Genomic DNA, 13,746 nt, shown 5'->3' with positions numbered 1-13,746 from the left:
CCTCAGAATGTAAAGAGAAACACAAGAAAAAGAAGAAGAAAGAAAAGCATAAGAAAAGGAAGAAAGAAAAGAAGAAGAAGAAGAAACGAAAGCATAAGTCTTCCAAGTCGAATGAGAGTTCAGACTCGGACTGACAACAACTTGACTTGTTCAACATTCTCTTCTCCCAAATCAGACACTGTGGCCAAAGACCAGAGGATGTGGAATCGGGGAGGACTAGGAGAGAGCCGCCTAGAGAGCAGGGTATTTGGTGTCACGTGTGTGAATTCTCACCTGCCTTCCAGCAAAGATGTGATCCCAGGAGGGTGAGTTGTACCTTCCCAGGCACTAGCTCTGGACAGCGGCTGATTTCAGGCAGAAAAGCTTTGTTCAGTGTCGTCCTCCCGCTGACCCCTACAGTTTGTGATTCCTTCGAGCTGCCTTTGCCAGGGTGGCCCGACCGAGGGAATGAGTCTCTGAGGAAGCTCCAGGTGCTGCTGCAGCCTTCCCCTCCCCAGGGCGCTACTTAATTCCCAGAGACTTCAGGTTCAACTTTTCTCTGTTGTCGAGGATAATAAAAGCTCATTATTTTTTTAATGTATTTCTTTTTTATTTCTGAATAATACATGCATGTGCTCCAAATTTAAAAGGTACACAGGGTTGAATCATGAAATTCTTCCTTCTTCCTTTCTCCCCTAGCTGCCCATATCCCTTCCCCGGTGGCTACCGGTTTTACCAGGTTCTTGTTTGGTCTTCCAGAAATATTTTATATATCACAATAAATATAGGCTTTTTTTTTTTTTTTTACACAAATGCCGTAAACACTGATACGAACATTGGGGGTTTTTTTAACAGCATAAAACAGATTATTTTAATATCAAGTACATTTAGCATTGTTGCAGCAAAAGGTGTGTGTTTATAATCACCTGAGATGGTTTGTTAATATAAAAGCAATGAAAAATTTTGTGTGGCTACACTGTATTTCACTTGCTTGGATTTTACTGCCTGAGTCCCAAGATTTTTCCCAGAGTCATTGACTCAGAAAATTTTTAAGAATATAGGGGAGGGGCGCCTGGGTGGCTCAGTCATTAAGCATCTGCCTTCGGCTCAGGTCATGATCCCAGGGTCCTGGGATCGAGCCCCGCATCGGGCTCCCTGCTCCGCGGGAAGCCTGCTTCTCCCTCTCCCACTCCCCCTGCTTGTGTTCCCTCTCTCGCTGTGTCTCTTTCTGTCAAATAAATAAATAAAATCTTTAAAAAAATATAGGGGAATTATTATATGGGGTCAGCTACCCACGTCCCAAAATACATCCCTCACTTCCTTCATCTTCCTGTTGATTAAACACAGCCCACTTGTGCTCCTCTCGCTTTGTGCCACAGCCCATCAGTGTGGTGCCTGCAGCTGAGCGAGAGTAAGTCTTGATCTTGAGTGAACCATATAGAGATAGATCATCCTCACAGGTGTCCCTCCCTCTTCAGCAGGGGTATTCCTGTTTTCAGGGCCCCAGTAACTCTTCTCCCATTTCTGTCCTCTTCCCTGGGGGTTGAATTCCCACCCCCCGACTTTAAAGAACAGCCAATCCAGTCCCAGAATGGACCCATCTCCTGCTCATCAATAAATGCTCCCACTCTTGGCCTTGGAATAGTAGTACCTGAGTAACACATTGGTACAGAATGGAATCGGCAGGCTGAGGTTTGTGTTTTCTGAAAATTCTAAGGCCAGTTAATTCAGGTGTCCTTTACATTTATCCTCGGCATCCTAGGTCAGCATGCAAAACATGGGCCATTTGACCTCTCCTGTAGGTCTCAGTGTTTCCTACTCGTCTCATAACTCTTCTAGAAATTTCTTACTGTCTTTCTGGAATCTTATTCATGATAAAAGTATTCTTAAACAATATGAAAGTCTGCATCAATGATTCTCAAATCTTTGGGGCATCAATATCAACTACAGTGCTTGTTAAAACAGAGATTCCCGTGCTCCCAGACTTCCAGAATTTCTAATTCAGTAGGTTTGTGGTGAACCTGGGAATTTTCCTAATAAGTCCCCAAACGATGCTAACATTGTTGGTCTGAGAACCACACTTGGAGAACCACTGCTCTGTATCTTTAGCCTCTTAATGGAGCCTTCTTCCACTTCCTGCTTTAACTAGAAATCTGGCCATCTCCTCCAACCCTTGCAAGGTAACTACTGTCCCTACTCCCTCACTCTGGTTTTCTCTATCTTTTGTTTCTGGCTTGATCCCAGAGCCCCATTACTTAAGCCTGTCATCTCCCTTGACCTGTAGTCCTTTTGCCCTGCTTTCTCAGAAAAACCTCAAACCACTTCTGCATCTATAACCAGACACTAGAGAAAAATCACAGGGCACCTGTGTGGCTCAGTCAGTTGAGCAACCAACTCTTGGTTTCTGTTCAGGTCATGGTCTCAGGGCCATGAGATCAAGCCCCGCGTTGGGCTCCATGCTCAGACGTGGAATCTGCTTGGGATTCTCTCTCCCTCTGCCCCTGCCCCGACTTGTACATGCTCTAAAAAAAAATAAAATCTTTAAAAGAAAAATCACACAGCCATATAGATTGGCATCCCCACAAATTCATCATCTCCAAACTCTACTGAGCCCATAAAGCTGACTAGCAAACCAAAAGTTTGTTAGTTACCTACTCAAACCTTCATTCTCATACATCTCCTCTCGAGTGGAGCATTTTCCACTCCTATTCAGGAAGTCATTACAAGCCCTCGGACATCCCTTCACCAAGATAGCCTACCAATCAATCATCATAGTTGTTGCAGACAGAATTCTAAAATGGCCCCAAGATTTCCTGCTAATCTCGAGGATTGTTAATATGATGAATTTTTTCGTGATTAGGTTATTTTATAAGCATAAGGAAGGGGAAATTATCTGGATGTTCCTAATGAAATCTGAACAGCCAGAGTTTTTCTCTGGCTGGGAGCAATATAGGAACTCAGATTCTAGGCTTGTGAAACATTCCTTGTGCCACTGCTGACTTAAAGATGACAGGGCTACAAGGGGCTACAAGGTGAGGAATGCCCAGACTCTAATTACTACAGCAAATCCTACTTAGAGGCCCCTGACCCACACCAGCAAAGAAACAGGGAACTTTGTCCTACAGCCAAAGGGAACTTAAACCTCAACGACCTTGGATGCAGAATCTTTACCCAGAGCCTCCAGATAGGAGCCCAACCCTGCTGACATCTTGATTTGGGTCTTGTGGGACACTAAGCAGAAAACCCAACTGAGCCTGCCCAGATTTATGATCTATAGAACTGTAAGATGATAAATGTTTTAAGCCATTAAGTTTGTGCTAATTTGTTATGCGGAAACAGAAAACTAACACAATGGTTTAATCAGGTTTCTCTTCCTGTCAGGCCAATCTCCACCTGTGCCCTGGACCCCAACTCTCAGCCAGCAGTGGAGGCAGTGATTAAGAGCACTGGCTCTGGAGGATCCACACTGCCTGGTTTTGAAATCCAGCTGCACCATTCGTGAGCTATCAGATTGTGCAAGTTGCCTGACCTCTCTGTGCTGCCATTTCCTTGACAGATAATATTTACCTCATAGAATCATCGAGAATTAAGTGTCTTGATAGTTGTAAAACATCTAGAACACAGTTTGGAACATTTCAATTGCTAAATGAACGTTAGTTGCTCCTGCTCTTACTTATGCTATCATCATTATCTGTTCCTGCTTCCTCAGGGATCTTCCTCCTTTCATTATCCCACTGCACTCTCTGTTGCCACTGGCATTTAAAAACTGTTTTGAAATTATAAAAGTAGGGGCACCTGCCTGGCTGAGTCAGTAGAACATGCGACTCTTGATCCCAGGGTTGTGAGTTCAAGCCCCATGTTGGGCATGGAGCCTTCTTAAAAAAAATTTTTGTTTCAGTAAAATTTTAAAATATATGATCATAAAAAGTTCCCAATTCAGAGCCATTACAGAGTAAAAAGTGAAAGGAAAATCTACTTTAAATGGTTTTATAGAGCCATCAAGATCTTTTAAAAAATACATTACCAGTTTTTTTAATTAGTTTGACATAACTGAAAAACACTATGAATACTATTCTATGACTTCATCTCCCTTACTCTATCTTGGCAGTCTTACTGCTTACTACAAGCTTTAAATGGCCACAAAATCCTTGGTGGGAATGTGCTACTTAACTATTTAACCATTCTTCTTTGTGCAATTCAGTTGTTTCTTATTTATCCTTCTGTGGAATGGTGATTTATGAAAAATATGTATGGGGTTGGTTGTTGTGGAGGGAGAATGTTCTCTGCCCTTCAAGGTCCTTCTAGCTGGACTAAGAATCAAATTGACATGAAACAGAATAACAAGAGAAAATCAAAGTTTCCTACGTATGAAATTCCAAAGACAGTGAAGCAATAAGACGCTTATATGAGCTAAGGACAGGAGTAGGGGACTGAGCAAGACATTAGCAGGGAGAGGAGAGATGCTTGGAAAACAAAGGCTGCCCTATTATGCAAATAAGTATCTTAGATAAAGAGGAATCTGTTAATAGCGCTCTTCCTGGTACAGGCAGGCAGTTGAGGGGGAGATCAAGAGCTTTTCCTCAATCAGCTGGGTTTTGATTGCTTTTAACTCAACGTTCATGTCAAAGTGACCCATCTGAAGCAACCTGCCCTTGGCCCTCTACATGGTCATTCAGATGACCAAAATATATTTCTCGTATACGTTTGGTCTTTATCCACAGTTTCTGGATCACATCTCCCCAAAACACTTGGAATTTCATGACTGAGGAGAGCAATGGAAGAATTTTTTTTTTTTTTTAATATTTGGTCTCCTGTTCCTGGTTCCTGAAATCACTTCAGAGCCATAAAGGCAAAATGGGTGTTTTGTTACTCATAACAAGCCTCTTTCCACCACAACTGGGTTTATGTTAATGAGGTGAATTTTGGAAAACACCTAAGGATGTGTAACATCAGGAATTTTCAGTCCCACACCCCTGATTTCAGGGGAGGGTAAAAGGGCAGGAGAGTGAATGAATCACCAATAGGCAATCATGCCCATGTAATACGGAGCCTCTAGTATATTTGGAGAGCTTCCAGAAGGGTGAACACATGGAAGTCTTGGAAGAGTGGCACACCAGAACAGGGCATAGAAGCTCCTCACCCCTCCGCACATACAAGCAGCTGTTATGTCTGGCTGTTCCTGAGTTACTTTTATAGTAAGTAAAATGTGTGTGTTCTCTGAGCTGCTCTAAGCAAATTAATCAAACCCAAAGCAGGGGGCATTGGAACATTCAACCTAGTCTATCAGAATCATAAGTGATAACCTGGGCTTTTGAGTGGCATTTGAAGAGGGGTGGGGCAATCTTGTAGGACTGAGCCCCTTACCTGTGGAATTTGATACTGTCTCCAGGTATTTAGTATCAGAATTAAGTTAAATTGCTGGTGTCCTGAGAATTCCCACATACACGTTGGAATTGGTTCCAAAATCTTCCATCTTCCCACAAACACTGTAATGAAAACCTATGAGTAAATATCTTAGTGTACATGTGTGCGTATTTCAAAAGAATAGCTCTTTAATAGTGGAATTACATATTTTAATTTTCACATATACTACCAAATTGCCCTCCAAGAAAGTCTGTATCAATTTTCACAACCTCTTACCTTGTTTAAAGGGGTCCATTTCCCTGCCCAAGAGCAACTAATAACCTCAAGATTCTTTCATCCCTTTAAAAAACAAAATCCTCCCTTGATCCCGTATCTTTCTAGCTCTTTCCTCTCATTTATAGCAGGAATTTTGTTTTGTTTTGGGTTTTTTCTTTTAAGATTTTTTTGGTGGGGGGAATGAGTCGGGGGCGGGGGGCAGAGGGAGAGAACCTTCAAGCAGACTTCCTGCCAAGCGTGGAGCCCGACTTGGGGCTCAATCCCACGAGTCACAAGATCATGACCTGAGGAAAAACCAAGCGTCAGACACTCAACCCACTAAGCTACCCAGGAGTCCCTTAAAGATTTTATTTTTAAAGATTTTTTTTTTTTTATTTGACAGAGAGAGACACAGCGAGAGAGGGAACACAAGCAGGGGGAGCCAGAGAGGGAGAAGCAGGCTTCCCGCTTAGCAGGGAGCCCAATGTGGGACTCGATCCCAGGACAATGGGATCATGACCTGAGCCAAAGGCAGACGCTTAACGACCGAGCCACCCAGGCGCCCCAAAGATTTTATTTTTAAAGTAATCTCTACACCCAACGTGGGGCTCAAACTTACAACCCCAAGATCAAGCACTGCATGTTCTACCCACTAAGCCAGCCAGACACCCACAGCAGGGTTTTTGAACCTTGGCCCTATTTATTTCAGGGGCTAAATCTCACTTGTGGGGGTCTCTTCTGTGCATTGTAGGATATTCATCATCATCCCTAGCCTCTACCCACTAGATGCCACTAGCACCACCACTCCTCACTTGTGACAACCAAAAATATCGACATACAAAGGAATAAAACTGGAACCTTATCTTATACCACACACAAAAATCAACTCAAAATGGAGTAAATATTTAAATGTTAAGACCTGAGGGGCACCTGGCTGACTCAGCTGGTAGAGCATGTGACGCTTGATCTCAGGGTCATGAGTTCAAGCCCCATATTGGTCGTAGAGTTTACTTAAAAAAAATAATAGTAATAATAAAAAATAGATAGACAGATAATGTTAAGACCTGAAGCTACAAAACTCCTATAAGAAAACATAGGAAAAAGCTTCTTGACATTAGTCTTGACACTGAGGTCTTGGCTATGACACCAACACATCAAACTAAGAAAGCTTTTGCACAGCAAAGGAACAATCAAAATGAAAAGGCAACCTATGGAATGGGAGAAAATATTTACAAGCCAAATATTTATCTCTGATAAAGGGTTATTATACAAAATATATAAAGAACTCCTACAACTCAATAGCAAGAAAACAAGCTGATTTTAAAAATAGACAAAGGAATTGAACAGACATTTCTCCAAAGAATAACCATCAAGTACCTTAAAAAAAATAACTGATGAGGGAAATGAAATGCAAATCAAAAGCACAATAAGATATTATCTCATACTTGTTAGGATAGCTATTACGAAAAAAAGATAATAAAAGTTGGTGAGGATGTGATGAAAAGAGAACCCTTGTACACTGTTGGTGGCAATGTAAATAGGTTGAAGTTGCTACCAAAAACAGTATGGCAGTTCCTCAAAAACTTAAAAATATAATTACTTTTTTTACTAACCCCAAGTCTAAGTATATATCCAAAGGTATTAGAATCAGGATCTTAAAGAGGTACTGCACTCCCATGTTTATTGCAGCATGATTCACAATAGCCAAGACATGCAGACAATGAAAATGTCCATCAACAGATAAATGGGTAAACACAATGTAGTATTATTTAGCCGTAAAAGAGAGGGAAGTCCTACAGTTTGTGACAACATGGATGAAAGAGGAGGACTTTATGCTCACTGAAATAAGCCAGACACAGAGGACAAATACTACATGACACCACCTGAATCTAAAATAATCAAACCTGGGCGCCTGGGTGGCTCAGTTGGTTAGGCGACTGCCTTCGGCTCAGGTCATGATCCTGGAGTCCCGGGATCGAGTCCCACATCAGGCTCCCTGCTCAGCGGGGAGTCTGCTTCTCCCTCTGACTCTCCCTACTCTCATGCTCTCTCTCTATCTCATTCTCTCTCAAATTAAAAAAAAAAAAAATCTTAAAATAAAATAGTCAAACCCACAGAAAAAAGAGGGTAGAATGGTGGTTCCCAGGGGCTAGGGTGAGGGGGAAACAAGAAGGTATCAAAGAGTAAAACGTTTTACTTATATAAGATAAATAAATCCTAGAAATTGACTTCATAGCATAGTGCCAACAATTAATAATACTGTATCATATACTTAATATTTTATGAAGGAAGATCTTATGTCCTCTCTCTATATATAATTTTATATAGAGTTTTACATATATATAAATATAGAAAGTTTTATATATATATATAGAGAGAGAGAGAGAGAGGGAGGGAGGGAAAGAGAGCATGCATGCATGCAGGAACAAACGTTTAAAGGTTTATGGCATAGATTGTGGGGAATATTTTCACAGATATATACTTATCTCCAAACTCATCAAGTTGTATACAATGTGCAGCAATCATACCTCAATAAAATGGCTTAATAATAAGATAAATAAAATGTATGGAAACAGCCTCAGTTGGGGGTCACCACTTGAGCAGTTTCTTGAAAGAATTACCCATACAGTTGACCCTTGACAGCATGGGTTTGAATTCTGTGGGTCACTTATACGCAGATTTTTTTTCTATAAATACAGTAAATGTATTTTCTCTTATGATTTTCTTAACACTTTTTCTTTAACTTACTTTATTGCAAGAATACAGTATATAATACAACATACAAAATATGTGTTAACCAATTATGTTACCTGTTCAGGCTTCCAGTCAACAGTAGGCTATTAGAAATTTGGGGGTGGGGGAGTCAAGTTATACTCAGATTTTTACAAAGGGTGGCTTTTCTCTATGCCCACACAGAGCACTCTGTTCTCTCTTGCTCTTTTGTAAGAACAGTTCTTTTGAATCAGGCACCCAGTCTTATGGTCTCATTTAACTTTAATTACTCCTTTAAAGTCCTATTCTCCAAATGTAGTCACACTGGATGTTAGGACTTCAACATATGAAGCTTGGGGCATAATTCAGTCCATAACATCTCTGGAAGTGCTCTTGCTAGGACCACCAGTATTGCCATTATCAAATCTAACAAATCCTTTCTAGTCCTTTCTTTTTTTAGCATTTGACACTGTTGACCACTTTTTCATGAAAGATCCTTAGCAACTGGATTTCATGACACCCTTTCAGATGCTCTAACCAAACTATCTCATTAGCTGCTCCTGCTTACCCTCCAGTGTAACACTTGGCTTCAGTCCTTTAAATAGGAATGTTTCTCACAGTTCTGGCTTAGACCTTCTCTTCACTCTTCTGTTCTCAGTGATGCTTATGGCTTAAAGTATCAATACTCTGATGATGACAGCCCTGAACATTCTCGAGAGCCCTAGACTTATTCACTTCGATGTCCTGTGGACATTCCACCATTCTATCGGCTCTCAAGCAAGATACCTTCAGCATTTCTTTACTCTAAAGATGGTGCCAACAGTCACCTCAATTCTGAATCAGAAGCCTAGCCTAATCCCAGAATCTCTCAGCTGCTCCTCCTGTGTGCTTCTCAATACCAAGGCACCTAGCACACTCTAAAGTGACTATTTCCTTGCCTGACTGCCCACTAATCTGGTAACTTCTTGAGGGCTCAGACTATGCTCCCTGTTATAGCCTCAGCCTCCAAAACACTGAATGACATATTAGTGTTCAATACAATCTTACTGAATGGATAGATTCTCCATTGGAAGTACCAGTGCATACCAGTGGATACCATACTGCACTGCTTGCGTCCACCCACTCATGAACCGCAGGCCCAACCCCACACATGGTGTTAGATGGAGGAGGGACAGTAAATTACCCCTCCAATTGAGAAGGTACTTTGAAACCAGAAAACAAAGCAAGCAACTCCCTACAGTTTACAATTTTATTTAGGGTAACTCACTGACAGGGAATCAGATGGTTTACGATCCAGGCATCCACACAACTATTCTCCATAAAGTCCAGAACCTTAGTCCCCAGATTTTATAGAGCAAGGGGATACAGAGGACATTGTGATGAGGTCAAAGGCTCTAACACACGTGTAGCAGAACTCAGAACGCAATCTGTACGTGGTGGGGTGGGGGTGGGCATAGAAAACTGTTATCTCTAGTAGTTATTTAAAAAATTAACTACATAGGGGCACCTGGGTGGCTCAGCTGGTTAAGCGTCTGCCTTTGGCTCAGGTCATGATCCCAGGGTCCTGGGATTGAGTCCTGCATCAGGCTCCCTGCTCAGCGGGGAGCCTGCTTCTCCCTCGCCCGCTCCCCCAGCTTGTGGTCGTGCGCATGCTCTCTCTGTCCAAATAAATAAAATCTTTTTTAAAAAAATTAACTACATAATGGGGATATACCATAGAAGATATAGCAATTATCATTAGCACAAAAAATGTACACCATGGTTCAAAGGTGTGACAAGTACGCCTGCTTCATGTGTCATGTCATGAAAATGAAAACAGTACATTGGGTACAAGCAGATAACCTTCTCCAGCCATAGGTTACATAGGATACAGGCCAGAACTGGAGTTAAAGCAGTCCTGAGCTGGGAATAATGCAAAGTCATACATCTTTATGTAAAACCGGCTTTGTAATACTGTCTTCCTTGCCTCCACAGCATTGCTATTACATTTTACATTTCACTATGCTATCTACAGAAGTATTAGGTTAGTATAAGGAGTTACAAATACAGGAAGTATATGTTCACACAGCTTAACATAGAGACAACACTGCTGTTCCCATGCATATACTCATATATGCCTCCAGAGAGGCATTGTTGGTCACACAACAATAAAATCCCACATCTGAATGCTACCATGCCTTTTTCTTTCAAATATAGGGAGTCTTCAGCCACATATAAATCTTTGGTACCTAGTCAGATTTAAACTCTACCATTTATTGAGACACTGTTGATTACAAGTTGACCATCTAGGTCTTAGGTTTTAAAAGCATGAAAAATGGTTTCCCTGGGGCGCCTGAATGGCTCAGTTGGTTAAGTGTCTGCCTTTGGCTCAGGTCACGATCCCAGGGTCCTGGGATCGAGCCCCGCATCGGGCTCCCTGCTCAGCGGGAAGCCTGCTTCTCCCTCTCTCATTCCCCCTGCTTGCGTTCCCTCTCTCACGGTCTCTCTGTCAAATAAATAAATAAAATCTTTAAAAAAAAATTGTTTCCCTAAAGTTTCCTTTGTTTCAAGGAGTACAATGGGTGGAACTACAGAAGACAGTACTACAGACTACTCCTGGATGGATCCATCAGTGAACCTACTCTATGCCTGGTTTCCATTTATACAAAATGAGTAAGGTACCTTCACCATTCCCAGAGTAATTCCTGTTTATGGGGAATCCTTCATCTCTTTATTCCATCCTCAACTCCACCATCCTTTTCCCCATATGTAAAGGTCCCTGGAGATTATAAGACAGTAATATACATGGCAGAAGTATTCATGAATGACCCAGCTCTACTGGTGGTGTTACCAGTGATGTGGCCATTTTGAGATGGGAAGAAAATGCTTGAGAATCACACAACCACGCCATTGACTTTATTTGCTGTTTTATACCTTTTAATTCCAAAGGTTTTGCAATGTCACATTTTCTTTTTGTTGGTATAATCACTTTATTAGTTCAAATCAAGGGACTTTACGCCATCATGATGATATACTATTTAGCTCTTCTATTATGTAGCTGGAACTCAGCAATTTCTTTCCTATGAAATAACAATGGAATACTACATTTCCTTAAATTGATTGTGTAACAGACTCAAGATCTACAGAGAATCATTACTAATGTCGTTAGTTTCCATCTTTAGGAGAAGGTTGAAGGTCATGACATTTTTGCCTTGGTTATCGGACTTCCCTTTATAATCACTGCAAGGCAGGATGGCCTTTAAAAGGCCAGGAACTGCTTACTCCCTGACACTCCAGGCCTAGAGGTTGAAGGTGGGGCAGGGATACTTAATGCCAAAACTCAGTCTGAAGGAGAGCCTGTCATGCTACTAAGCCCCTTAAGGGAGACCCTGAACTTCCAGTACCCAGCTCTACCACCACTAAACTGGGACACTTTAAGTGAAGCCACCAGGATAACTCACAAAACCCCATATAACACACAAGACTACCATTCACAGCCCTGGGAATTAAATGTGGAAAATCAGCATAAAAATGACATTCCACAGGGCTGAAAGGCTTTGGCTCCAATCTATTTGTAAGCGAGGATCTATAGATCTACAGGTCTATAATGCAGTCAGAATGCTGCCATTTTTCACTGCCCACAAGCAGTGTTAGTTTTGGAGGGCAGAACACACACTGAGTAGGAAACCCCAAACAAAGCCCTAAAAGCCAATCATGAGACAACCAAATTGGACACAGGATAGATACCTGTGTACAGCAGGTACAGAGCATCTGCCTCGATCTGTTCGAAACTTTGTAAGGTACCTCAGTTTTCCATCTCTCACAGTTACCTGAGGGAAGAAGGGACTCATGTATTAAATTACCCAAGTTGCTTAAAAACAAAAGGGAAAACAGAAATCCAAAAAACATCTTTCAAAGAAAACCACGTCTTTCAAGAAAAATCTATCATTCAAGATACTATTCTGTATGATTCTACAGTCCAGAAAAAAAATCATTTGAAAAAAACAATAATAAGGCACAATCTAGACAATTCAGCCTGAAAATTACAATCTTAACCATGTAACCAAGAGTAAATTGAAGTTATTTTCTTCACAGGGCCGTGATAGCATGGAAAAAACATCCTATACACTGATGGGAAATGACAGCAGAGGCAACTGAGACTTTGAGAAGACTAAAGGTAAGATGGACAGTGTTTTGGTTTAGAAACTAAGACTGGAACTTAATTAAATTTCCCCGGGGACCCTTATGCATCCTATTCATCACTTACCCACTTCATTTCATTTTTGCGCCCCAGGTATAATCATCACCCAGGGTCTACTTTGGGCCCTTCCCACTCATTTGAGCCCCCTCCCTAAACATAGGGTGGTCCAAACTCAAGCTTCAACCAGGTGTGCAAGATCCTGCTAGTCCAGCCGACAACCACACAGTAAAGCAAAACAATTTCCCTTCCCAACTTTACTTTTCCATGGATGTTATCATTTTCTATAGGTATTCAAGTTCAAATCCTAGCCTTTTTTTTTCTTTTTTTTTTAAGATTTTATTTATTTACTTGACAGAGACACAGCGAGAGAGGGAACACAAGCCGAGGAAGTGGGAGAGGGAGAAGCAGGCTTCCCGCTGAGCAGGGAGCCTGATGGGGAGCTCGATCCCAGAACCCTGGGATCATGACCTGAGCCAAAGGCAGACACTTAACCACTGAGCCACCCAGGCGTGCCCCCCAGCCTTTTTTTCTTAAAGAGTCAATTTTGTTAATGAATTCTCTGAGATGTATATCTTTTACTCCCATGTGAGTTAGGACCTTATCACTTTATATCCAATGTTCAGTTAAACTGACTTTATACAGGGGTTTCAGCCATACAGACAGGCTTCAAATTCCTCCTACACTCTACCACCAGCTAAAGATGCCTAGAAGATTTTTCTTCCTGCCTTTCTCTATTCAGTTTTGGCACCTCCTTATTGCCTACAGGACAAAAATCTAAAAAGGAAAATTTCTACTATTTTAGCCTATTCTGCTCAGACCCACTTTCCCAACTCATCACAGGTCTCCCCTCTGGCTGGCTGTTCTCAGGCTCAATCCCTGGAACACACTTGACCTGCCCTGGCTGCCCATTTGAGCCCATGCTATTCTCTCCATTCTCACTCCAAACCACAGCCCCCAAATTTGTATCAAAATTCACCGCCTCCACATGGACTGCGCGTTCTCAGCAACTCCATCTAGATCTATGTCCATGATTCTTTTCTCTCTCAGCCCCCCTGTCCTTTACCACCACCCAGCTCTCCATCATCTCCTACAGTTCTTTGTTTCAAATTACATTACAGTTTCCTAGAATGCAGGACCTCAAACCTGGGATCTCTGCCAATCCTACAAACATGGGCACCTACAGTTGTTGAAGAACATACTTTCAAAATGGAGAAATAGTATTGATCTATGATGGCCTTTGCATCCAGGACCCAGTA

At 41.7% G+C, this 13,746-nt stretch overlaps 1 long non-coding RNA gene across 1 annotated transcript; it reads left to right on the top strand.

Annotated features, from left to right (window-relative positions):
- Positions 1–6: 6 nt before the first annotated feature.
- LOC145718717 (uncharacterized) lies at positions 7–12,844 on the top strand. The gene is made up of 3 exons (XR_014141981.1): positions 7–305; positions 3,361–10,967; positions 12,385–12,844. It is a non-coding gene; the product is annotated as an uncharacterized LOC145718717 (long non-coding RNA).
- The last annotated feature ends 902 nt before the right edge of the window (positions 12,845–13,746 follow it).

The sequence above is a fragment of the Leptonychotes weddellii genome, unplaced genomic scaffold (assembly GCF_054177405.1).
Source record: "Leptonychotes weddellii isolate Sample4059 unplaced genomic scaffold, ASM5417740v2 HiC_scaffold_2056, whole genome shotgun sequence".
Lineage (NCBI taxonomy): Eukaryota > Metazoa > Chordata > Mammalia > Carnivora > Phocidae > Leptonychotes > Leptonychotes weddellii.
Note: the sequence above shows the minus strand (reverse complement) of the source record. Positions and strands in the feature narration are given on the sequence as shown.